We start from the raw sequence: 12,618 nt of genomic DNA, 5'->3' as shown, positions 1-12,618 counted from the left end.
ACCTCCTAAGCTTACTTTTACCAGCTTAGGTTAAAACTTCCCCAAGGTACAAATTAATTTTATCTTTTGTCCTTGGAATAACCACTGCCACCACCAAACTCTAACTGGGTTTACTGGGAAACGTAGTTTGGACACGTCTTTCCCCCCAAAATCCTCCCAACCCTTGCACCCCACTTCCTGGGAAAGGTTTGGTAAAAATCCTCACCAATTTGCATAGGTGACCACAGACCCAAACCCTTGGATCTGAGAATAATGAAAAATCATTCAGTTTTCTTACAAGACTTTTAATAGAAATAGAAGTAAATAGGAGTAAAGGAATCACCCCTGTAAAATCAGGATGGTAGGTACCTTACAGGGTAATTAGATTCAAAACATAGAGAATCCCTCTAGGCAAAACCTTAAGTTACAAAAAAGACACACAGATAGAAATAGTCATTCTATTCAGCACAATTCTTTTCTCAGCCATTTAAAGAAATCATAATCTAACGCATACCTAGCTAGATTACTTACTAAAAGTTCTAAGACTCCATTCCTGTTCTATCCCCGGCAAAGGAGCATATCAACAGACCCAGACCCTTTGTTTCTCTCCCTCCTCCCAGCTTTTGAAAGCATCTTGTCTCCTCATTGGTCATTTTGGTCAGGTGCCAGTGAGGTTACCGTTAGCTTCTTAACCCTTTACAGGTGAGAGGATTTTTCCTCTGGCCAGGAGGGATTTTAAAGGGGTTTATCCTTCCCTTTATATTTATGACACCTTCTCTCTGGATAATAAAATCCACAAACACAAATTCAGTTGCCATCTCTATGCTGATGACTCACAGATCTATCTCTCGACCCCAGACCTGTCTCTTTCCATCCAAACTATAATCTCAATCCACCTCTCTGACATCTCCTCATGGAAGTCTAGCTGCTAAATCAAGCTCAACATGACTAAAACAGAGTGCTTAATTTTTCCATCCTAGCCCACCCCCTCTATTTCTTTTTTCAGTCACTATGGACAGCACCACCATCCTGCCTGTCATTCAGGTCCATAACTTGGGCATCATCTTTGGCTCAGACCTCTCTCTAGGTCCTCACATCCAGACTATCTCTAAATCTTGCAGATCTTTCTTCATGAAACCTCTAAGGTATGAACTTTCCTGTCCACCCACACAGCTAAAACTCTTGTCCAGCCTGACATCATCTCACATCTCAGTTACTACAAAGTCCTTCTCTCTGGCCTTAACAAGTTCAATCTTGCCCTGCTCATATCCACTCAGAATGCTGCTGCAAAGATCATTTTCCTAGCTCACAGCTTTGACCATGTCACCCCTCTCTTCGAATCCCTCTCCTGCCTCAAACATAAGTTGCTTGTATTCACTTTCAACGCATTCATGGCCTTTCCACACCCTATCTATCCTCTCTAATTCAGTATTGAAAAGCCACCTCCTACTTCTAATCAGTCCATGATGCCATCCTTGTTAAATTTTCAAACAAAAACCTTTGTTCTTTTTCCCATGCTTCCCCTCATGCTTGTGTGAAGCTCCCCATAAACATCCTCCAAACAACCTCAATATCTTCCTTCCAAACCCTCCTGAAAATTTTTCTTTGCTGTTATGCCTACGAAAAACTTGAAAATGCTCCCCCCCGCCACCACATCTATTGTCTCTTGTTTTATACTGTACTTAGATTATAAACTCTTTGGGGCAGGGATTGTCTTGTTTTGTATTTATGCAGTGCCTAGCAAAATGGGGTCCTGGTCAACAACTAGGGCACCTAGGGTTTATGGTAATACAAATAACAACAACTGTTTAAAGAAATAGGGCTAAATTTACTCTGTTATACTGTTTAATTTTAGGGTAACACCACTGGCTTCTGTAGAATTACTCTGGATTTACACCAGTGGAAAAGAGAGCAGGATTCAGCCCATGTACAGTAGGTCACTTTTTTACCTGCATAGCATTGTACTGATTAAAATATGGTTTTACACCATGAAAGATGGTTGTAGTAGGTCCCTTTGTTTTCTTAATGTATGTTATTTAACAGAAGAAAAATGAAAAGCTATCAGTTAAGCACAAGTGTCCTTCCTTACTTAAGTGTTCAGATAAAGACCTAATAAAATGAGCTACATCATTTAATGATATAAATAGTTATCTGTGCTGATAACATTAACTCATATGATCCTAGCTGTGTGGCTCTTTCATAGTCTCTTCTATTTTCAACATTTCAGACTTTTTGGAGTTATCAGTGTATCTTTGCTTAGTACGCTTAACAGAGCCCTGTTCTATGGTCTACTAAAGCTTTTATCACAATCATCACTGTATGCTCTTAAACAAAATTACAAAACAAAGTGACAAACTAGGGCAAGAAAACAACATAAGGTTATGTGTGATATAACGAGATAAATGCAATAGTCTCCAGGTCTATTTTCTGCTCTGGATATAAACAAAACAACGTTAAACATAAAAAATCCTTCACCTGTGGATACAAAGAATATGTGATTTTGCCAGGGATCATTCTTTTGCATTTGAAGAAATGAAATCTGTGCAGTAGGGTCAAGGAGGAAGAGATTCCTTTATACAGACTTTTAAGAGTAAATTTCTATTGTGTTTTGCTGAGTTGCAGCCAGTGACATTGACTGACTGAGTCACATGTTTAAAAGCCTATGTAATGCTTTGTAACTTTAATTCCATTAATGTCATGGTGGACAGGTTTAAGGCCAGCACCTAAGGGTTGAAAAAAAACAAAAACAAATATGGTTTGTCTGAAGCCAGCTCAGTCCTAAAAGAACTGCAATTTGTGAGGGATCCTGCATAGGAACAATTTACAACCGCAACGATTTACAACCCTCCAAATCATGAGTCAGGCAACATCAAAAAGATTGCAATATATGTTCATACAACTAGCCCAAGTATGCTATAAAAGATTCATCCAACAGGTTACTAGATGGCACTGTTGCTCAGTACAGCTGCAACAAAGACTAAATTTCCTTGTCAATAAAAGTCCCAAGTCCTCAGCAGGCATTCTGAGTTTGGATCTATCCCTAACAAAAAGTCAATTGTGCCTCTATTTAGAATGCATATAAAAGAAAGGAAAGTTATTTTGAACATGCATTTAAATAAGAGAGACTTTGACTCTTTTCCAAAAGTGTTTTTAATTTTTTTTTAAATATTTTTAGGTAAATATACATGAAAGCTACATAGATAGGCAGACAAGTTTTAGGTGTGGTTTTATGTAAAACCAAGTACCCACCAGTACAGAATTGGTGCATTAGTGCTCAATAACAAAGCAAACTTTTAATGTATTTAAATAGATTCTGTGCCATATTTATTATTCTGATAGCTGTCTTGGAAATGTTCTCATCGGCTAAATGCTCTAATTCATTACAGATTTTGAGCTAAAGCCAAGTTGCAGTAGTGATGACAGTTATATTAAAAATACTTTTTTTCATGTAAATGTCAATTTTTTTAGACAACTGATAAGTTAATTTGAATATGACTGATTGTCCAAGAGAGTGCCATTGGGGTGTCCATGGCTCACAGAAGGATACCAGTCAAATTCCGAGTGTGACAAAAGGTAAACCAATGGATAGTAGGTGCAAACAGATACACCACTGACAAATATTTGATTAGTAAAATGATGAGCTTTTCAGGGACCTGCTTAACCAAGAACAATGCTGTCTGGCAGCAGCATGGCCAGGATTTAGCTCTGCAGTGATAATGACCTTGGGTAAGATTCTATGCTACATCTCAAATATGGGCAGCACAGATCTCCCAACCCACATAAGGTGCTGAGATGGGTTTAAGACACCTTAGTGCCCTCCCCATCCTGGACTGTTTTGGGGACTGGAGGGACCCCTTCTCTACACTTACCAGAGGATCGATGCATTGGTGATCAATTTAGTGGGTCTAGTGAAGACCAGCTAAACCGACCACCGATCACTCTCCTGTCGACTCCGATACTCACTGGATCAAGAAGAGTAAGGGGAGTCGATGGGAGTGTAAGGGGAGTCTCCCGTTGACATCGCGTAATGTGGACCCTGCAGTAAGTAGATCTAAGCTACGTCAATTCATGTAACTCAAACTGTGTAGCTATTCACGTAACTCAAATTGCGTAGCTTAGATCTACTTTTCCTTTTAGTGTAGACAAGGCATTAGACTGTGCTGGGAGCCAGTCCAAGTTACAGCAACCTTTCCCTGAGCTGTGCTCTGGGCTGCAGCACCTTCTGGAATGTCAAAGCACTGCAAGCTGCACTCCTTCCCTGGCACACCCTCTGTGCCAACATTGGGTAAGGTGTCCTCAGAAGGCAGACTTCTGGCGGTCTTTCACAGTTCCTGCGGCAGGGAAATTCTTCCCTGGTCTAATATTGGGCTTTTAGGGCCCTTTTATGCCTTTTCATCCTTTTTACCTGCCATAAGGGGTCAGGGCAGTGGGTGAGTATCTCTCCTTTTGCATTTTTATATATCACTTTCCAGCCAAATAGAGCGAGAAGCACTCTACAACTTTTCTTGAACTGATGCTTAAAGGTCTCCAAATAGTAACCACTTTGTCCCCCACTGAAGCACGGCCAACTCTGAGGATAATTGTGACAGTAGTTTAATAATGTACATCAGCACTACATGAAAATATAGGATAGTTATTGAAGAATAGCATATGCAGTGGAAACTGAAGGTAGGATTTAGGGCTAGATTGTAATTACAATACTGAACATGAGATTGTTCGAAGACAGCTGTGTTAACCCTCCCGCGCACACACACTTTTCTCAAACATAGGATCTGTCATGACAAGTGGTCAGTGTTATGGATTTGGAGCTGTCTGTACTAATTTATGAATACTGTATCTTGACTGGGTTATTGTGATGTTTACTGTATTCATATATTGAGTTCATTTAACAACAGAATTGTCAGGAAGTACACCCAGAAAGGATCCAGATATATGCTTCATAGCAAACACTTGAGTGACAATTCAAGAGCCATTCACTTTGATGCCCTGGCTCTGCCCCCCATAAAGCTCATTAAACTAGTTTTGGGCATGAAGTCCAAGCCCTGGAAACTGAGAAGAAAGAATTTTGGCTGGATTTAAAGACAGGGATTCAAGCCTAAGTGGAGAGAGCATTAAAGAGAAGACTGAGACCCAGCCCCACAGAGGTTGGGGTATAGAGTAAGATAGGCCAATCTAGGACTCTAGGTAAGAGGAACATGCATGAAGACCTTTTGTTGTTTTATAAATCCTTAAGTTACACTTTGTTCCTACTTTTAAAAATGTACTGTAGCTATTTTTAAGAAAACTGTTTTGATTAACTGTAATGCACTGGTCACTGAAGGGAATAACTGCAGGTGCCTGAATCCAGTCCAACCTGCAGGATAAGTTCAATACACAGGATGCTATAGCGTAGGACCCAGTCTAAAAGTGGAGAACTGCATTGTTCCACCCCCTATGAAAAGTAATAGCTTGAGGCCTGAGAACAAAGGAAGTGCACTGGAAAGACCAGCGAGGGGTCAGAGGAGTAGCCTGTAACCATGACAGTTAGGACTTGGTTGTATAATCTCCCTGGAAAGGAAGCGCCCCTGCACCAGCACAATGCTCAGTATTGCCAACCCCCCAAATCATGAGTCAGGCTCTAAAATCACAAGATTGGCTTAATAATCATGAGATTTTTTTAAAAAATGGATAAATTTTGAGGGGGGTTTTCCCATTTGCTTTTTGAGCTTTTAGAGTGCACTTAGATCATGTTTTCAAGACTTTTTTCTGCAATCAGCAGGGTTAGAAACTTATTCTTTTTTAAAAAAAATGAAATCTGAGATTCTCACTTAATCATAAAAAGAAAAGGAGTACTTGTGGCACCTTAGAGACTAACGAATTTATTTGAGCATGAGCTTTCGTGAGCTACAGCTCACTTCATCAGATGCATACCGTGGAAACTGCAGCAGACTCTATATATACACAGAGAATATGAAACAATACCTCCTCCCACCCCACTGTCCTGCTGGTAATAGCTTATCTAAAAGCCATTTCCAGCACAAATCCAGGTTTTCTCACCCTCCACCCCCCCACACAAATTCACTCTCCTGCTGGTGAGGTAGCCTATTTCCTCTTGTTTTTTCCTACCCCCCCCCCCCCGATGTTCTGGTTTAACTTGGATTTAAACTTGGAGAGTGGCCAGTTTGAATGAGCTATTACCAGCAGGAGAGTGAGTTTGTGTGTGTATGGGGGTGGGTTTTTGGAGGGGGGTGAGGGAGTGAGAGAACCTGGATTTGTGCAGGAAATGGCCTAACTTCATTATCATGCACATTGTGTAAAGAGTTGTCACTTTGGATGGGCTATCACCAGCAGGAGAGTGAATTTGTGTGGGGGGGTGGAGGGTGAGAAAACCTGGATTTGTGCTGGAAATGGCTTTTAGATAAGCTATTACCAGCAGGACAGTGGGGTGGGAGGAGGTATTGTTTCATATTCTCTGTGTATATATAGAGTCTGCTGCAGTTTCCACGGTATGCATCTGATGAAGTGAACTGTAGCTCACGAAAGCTCATGCTCAAATAAATTCGTTAGTCTCTAAGGTGCCACAAGTACTCCTTTTCTTTTTGCAAATACAGACTAACACGGCTGTTACTCTGAAACCTGTCACTTAATCATGTGAATCTAGACACTATGGCTTTAAGAACACCAAATAGCATGGCACACAATAAAATTATGTGTTGCTAACACTGAGTGTGCTGGTTCAGTACAGATGGGGGGAATGAATGTTACCCTCTGAATTATCAACTCAGCTTTTCTTCTGCCATGGTTTTCTCTAGAGAGCTTCTATCCAAGCACTGCTACAGCCCAGCCCTGCCTTGCTTACCAGTTCTGACAAGACCACAGCTTGAGGTGATATGAATGCAGACAATAGACAAAAACAGAGTTGTGGTCATGATGATTGGCTGAAACACCCAGGCCTATAAGTGTCTGATAACAACACAGTACAGTCTTTTCTGCATGGCAGTTCTGTGTTAAGCGAAGTTGTCTCACTGCTCTTGCTCAATAAGAGGCTGTGTGCACAAATCAAAGCAAAGCTGTAGCAAAATTATACAATGAATGCGTAAGCAATTAGGAGGTGCAGAAAGCTTCAGCAGCTAGGAAAGCCGTAGCCATACAAGACATTGCAGCAAAGAAAAATAAGGCTAAAGAAGCCTTGGGGCATTCGCATCCTAAGATCAGACAGAACTCTTAACTTATTCTTCTAGCATTTGCAGAATTTATTGGGGACGGTGGAGGCAAATGACTTATACACAACACTTTCTGGCTGATCTTAAAAGCAAGAGATTTTAAAAAAGAGCACCACACGAACTTTCATGTGTGACCTTATATCTGTTGCTCACTTGATTGACTTGTCAGCGAGGGAACACCCCCCCCACACACACACACACAAATACACACATACTGAAAGGACTTTCGAGAGCATATTCAATGGGGTGTACTGATGTCAGTCTCAACATGGCAAATGGCTGGGCATAAACAGAGACCCTGCTCTGCAGGAAGGCTTGATGTGGAGCACCTAATAAGATATCCCTCACTGACTGGAAAAAAAGGAGATTTCATCCCCTTTAAGAACAATGATTGTTCTGGACAAGGTTCTGTGGACCAACTACTACAGAAGCTAATTTTAGCTAAAGCCAGCCCTCTGGATGTTCAGCAGAAATTTCTTAAGGTAGAAGGAAATTAAGGTGGGAAACAGGCTGCCAAGTGCAGCAATTGTATCCATCATGAACACCGTGTATGTGTGTGAGATTTGAGATATATAAATTGGACAAGCTGTAGCAGAAAATGACAGTACAGATATAAATGCTATAGACAGAAAAGGTATTCCTTGAGAAACCACCTATCCGCCTTCTGTACTGAAATTTTACAATTGCAAGCTTGTAACCTAAGGCAGTATTCACAGCAAATATATAAATTACAGTGCAATACAATTTATTTTATATAGTGTCTTTTCATACAAATGCTCTCCAAAAATGCTTTTCCACACTAAATAACACCATTACAAAGTCAGTAGATGAAGTTAGAGAAAACAGAGGGAGTGATTAAGTGATATATGTAAAGAAAGCTTGTCATAAACTATGTGTGGGTAGGAAATGTTGTAAAGGTATGAAACTAATATCCTGACTGAAGATATTATACAGATTCATAGATTTTAATAGCTAACTAAGATGGGAACCCACAGAAGTGGTTAACTGTTACTGTATGCCCTGACAGCTCACTAATGAGTTGGATTAACAGCTGAGTGCTTGAAGGTATGTAAGTGAAAACAAACAGAGGCTTCAAAACTAGATGAGATTTGATTCCTGGTGGTTGAGAGAGAGGATTACTGAAATCAGATGAGTTTCCTTTTGTAAAGCAAAACAGCTATAGTGAGGGATGGTACCCCTAACATGGATCCTCCAGACAAACCCTCAACCTCGGAGTGTTTTTAATTGGCACATGGATAGGGTGGTAAAAGGGTACATGATTTGTTATGACAACCTAAGCATGTGCCCTTAAGAAATTATTTTAAAATGTATGGAGAGAAGTTAAGATTTAGGGCCTGATCTACAACACCTTGTAGCTTGTGTAGTGATTTATACCTGTGCAAAGTGAATGTATAATAATAAAATCTGAATTCTCCACTAATATACACCTCTATTAATTTTGTGCTGCTTTTTCCCAGACATAAATAACCACACAACGTGTAAGCTAATAGAGAATTAGGACCAGACTCTCTCAGCTGTTGGTACAGGGAAGAATGGAAGAATCAGTCAAAGGAAAATTGGCTGGCTCAGGGTTGAACACAGCTTTAGATTTAGTGTTGTTCTATACTTGTGAGTTATAAATTGCACATTGCTCATACTGTCTAATATCCCTACTCAAGAGTATACCTACTTATCAACCAAATAGCCTAGGATACAGTGTCCTGTATTTTATGGCCATTTATTTTACTTCCAATGAGGAAATAACCCATACCTGAAGTCTCTTGGAAACCGAGGTATGCAAGAAAGAAACAAAAAGGTCAAGATAGACTAGAAGAAATGTGAGGGGGAAATTGCTAGTATGCGTATGTTCCTCTGGTGTTATTACAGTGTCTTCTAAACCCAAATTGAGAACCTCTGCTTTAAATCCTTTGTGTAAACAAATACTAGTCTCTACTTTTATTTATTTATTTTTAAGCTGAAAACATGTTCAGGCTGAATCATAGAATATCAGGATTGGAAGGGACCTCAGGAGGTCATCTAGTCCAACACCGTGCTCAAAGCAGGACCAATCCTCAATTTATGCCACAAATCCCTAAATGGCCCCTCAAGGATTGAACTCACAACCCTGGGTTTAGCAGGCCAATGCTCAAACCACTGAGCTATCCCTCCCCAAAGACCTTGGGGATTCCGTAATTGTACAAAACTTTAATAACTTTTCAAAACGTTTTCCGTGTTTCCAAGCCTCTTTGGACACAAACAAAATACAAATCATCATATTCAAAATTCATGCAGCCATGCAAAACATTTGAAATTGGATTCTCCACCTAATTAATGGGCAAAATCTATGTATTTATCATAAGAGATTTTTAGCCTGCATCAGTGTAGATAACTAAGCACTGGTCCAAGTGCTGCACTTAAGCTTATTTCCCTTTAACGTTCTGATTCAGGAAAACACTTAGCATGTGCTTAAATCCATCCCTCTTCAAGACCTCATTTAAGCAAGTGCTTAACTTTAGGTATGTGCTTAAATCCCATTGACTTCAATGGGACATAATTGCATGCCTAAGTGCCATCTGAATAGAGATCAGGGCCTACAATAGTATTTTTCTTGTACGTCTTAACTTCTATAATTGTGTTATATGCACTTAAAGGTCACACAGTCTTTCAAATACAGGTAATCTCATTTTAGCCAAGTTACATAGACAAAAAACTGTTTTCAACTACATACCCTTGCAAAATAATGAGTTGTTAATGTCCTTTAATAATAATCTTGCAGATTCAAACTATACCAGCTATTTCCCAATTTTAATAGTAGCCAGAGATGGAGAGATTAAAGTTAGACACCCTGGCAGTGTATGAATCACAGGCCATTCTTATCTAATTCTGCATTAAAAGAAAAGCCTGACCACCTACAGCCCAATATTAAATCACCAGGCTTGTACTTTCCTTAGCAAAATACATAATGAAATACAATACGTTACCAAAAAGAAAAAGAGTACTTGTGGCACCTTAGAGACTAACCAATTTATTTGAGCATAAGCTTTCGTGAGCTACAGTTCATCATTTCAACAACTAAATCAGATTTTACAATGAAAATGTAATTGTATCTCATAGGTCTCATAGTGGTGAAATATTACATTTATCAATAGCAGTTGATACGAGATGGTTCAAATTAAATTGGACTGCTGCAAACAATGGGATTCTTCAGAGGTTGTCCATGACTAAATCTGTTTTCCATTCCAGTTGGACCAAGAGATTATTCATTATATTGCAGAATAATCATCACGTCTAGTGACTTCAAGCAACCTCAGTGATGGGCAGGTTAAATTAAAAAATAACCAACTTAACTGAAATGCATATCTTAATTAAACAAAGAAAAGTTAACACACAAGAAACTTCTGCTGAAGTCAAGGGGCCTGACTGAAAGCCACAGAAGTCAATGACAAGACACCCATTGACTTCATTTGTATTTGGACAGACCTAAGGTCCTACATACTTTGTATAAATGTTAGATAGCTGTCAGAGCAGGGGCTGATCTCACATATCATTATGTATGTGCTGGAAGAGCTAGATACAAAAGGAATGATTTTATGTTAATGACCAAGGGCTAGATGTTGCCTTCCACAGCATAGTGCAGAGGAGAGCAAAGGAAAAGAAATACTAGCAGACAGGAGAAAAACTCGTGAAAGGAGAAGTTCAGAGCATATTGCATATGCGTCCTTTCCCCAGCCTGCACTACTCCATACCCATAAGCATTGTACAGGATTTTGGGCCTGGCAAGGGAGTATCCAGCCTATTCGTAGAAATCCTTATGGATGTTTACTGAGCTCAGTGCAGTCCCATACCTCTTCCAGCTCAAGGAGGGGATGAGGGCAGTGTGTGGTTAAGACACTGGGAGCACTCTTGAGCTGGCAATGCTGCTATGCATATGACAAGTAAGCCGCAGAGAGGAAGCACATCATCTGGGGCTCCTGAGAGACACAGGTCTAGGACTTGTATGCAGTGCTGTTGTAGCTGTGTTGGTCCCAGGATATTAGAGAGACAAAGTGGGTGAGGTAATACCTTTTGTTGGACCAACTTCTGTTGGGAAGAGTGACTAGCTTTTGAGCTTACACAGAGCTCTTCTTGAGGTCTTCAGGAAATATTTCCCAGACCTGAAGAAGAGGTCTGTGTAGCTTGAAAGCTTGTCTCTCTCGCCAACAGAAGTTGGTCCAATAAAAGGTATTACCTCACCCCCCACCTTGTCTTTCTCCTGAGTCTTTGCAATTATCCCTCTTCACATGGCTACTAACCCCATCCCTCTTAAAGGAAATGCTGCCATTTCTTCTGTACAGTCAAGCTCACAAAGCTTTTAGTCTGCTTTTTACAGGAGAGGGGGTAATACAGGGCTGAGAGTATCTAACCACTCTCTAGTAAAAACAACAGATACAAGTCAGTGAGATACACAGTAAACATATTACTGTTTTAAATAACTGTTTCATTTAACTTCCAATAATAATTAAAAATAAAACAAGAGACATCTGAATCTGCAATCAATATTACGTGCTTGTAAATTTCTATTCTGTTAGTGTTCTTGGCAAGTTTCGCTGTTTACAACTTTTTAAAAACCCACAATGCTGGGGGGAAAAATACCCAAGATTTTTTCCTTCTAGAGCTAGACTGCTAGCCAATTCCTCCTTGCAGAGACTTCCAGATGGCTTTGAGCTAGTTCCAAAACCAACTGTCCAATTCCTAGATGCCTCTTTTGACAATGTTGTTTATCTTCATTTGTGTACTTTCAGAGTATTCCTGTGGTGAGATTTATGGCCTAGATCATCCCATCCCATAAGAAAACCTATGTGAGCAAGCAAAGACTGGAGGAAGGAAATTGGAAGTTCACCTCATGGGGTTCCCCCCACTTCTTCACGGGGAGGGGTGAGGTTGGATGGCTGGATGAGGTTTGCCACCCATATGGCAGAAGCAAAGGGATTCAGTTCCCAAGCCCCACAGATCTCCTGAAATAAGAACATCTTAGGATTCATTGGAGGGCAATCCAAGTGAAGCTCTTACCTCTGTCTTGACACCAGGACATAGCCTCCAAGGACTCTCTAGCTTTTGACCATCCTTGCACCTTTCATAATTCCATAGTACAAGAAGGCTCAGCTTGGAAGTTAATATAGTCTCAGGATATGTTAACTTCTGAGCAGATTCCCCACAGAAGTCAGTGGGGGGATGATCTGAGTTCCCAGACCCTCACCCAATTCACCACATAGGAATTCAGGAAACTAGGAAGAGTCAATTGATGCCACAGATGCAGCTGCTTGGAGAGGGACCCTATATTTACTTAAGGAAATAGCAATATATTTATAGTTTTAGGCCAGGCTATTTAAAGTGGGCTTGTCCTGGCCTTCCATTTTTGTGGGTGTATTTGCATCTTCAATTCATACAAGGTGCCGAT

Source organism: Eretmochelys imbricata, chromosome 1 (assembly GCF_965152235.1).
Source record: "Eretmochelys imbricata isolate rEreImb1 chromosome 1, rEreImb1.hap1, whole genome shotgun sequence".
Taxonomy (NCBI): Eukaryota; Metazoa; Chordata; order Testudines; family Cheloniidae; genus Eretmochelys; species Eretmochelys imbricata.
The sequence above is the reverse complement of the archived record's forward strand: the minus strand, read 5'-3'. Positions refer to the sequence as shown.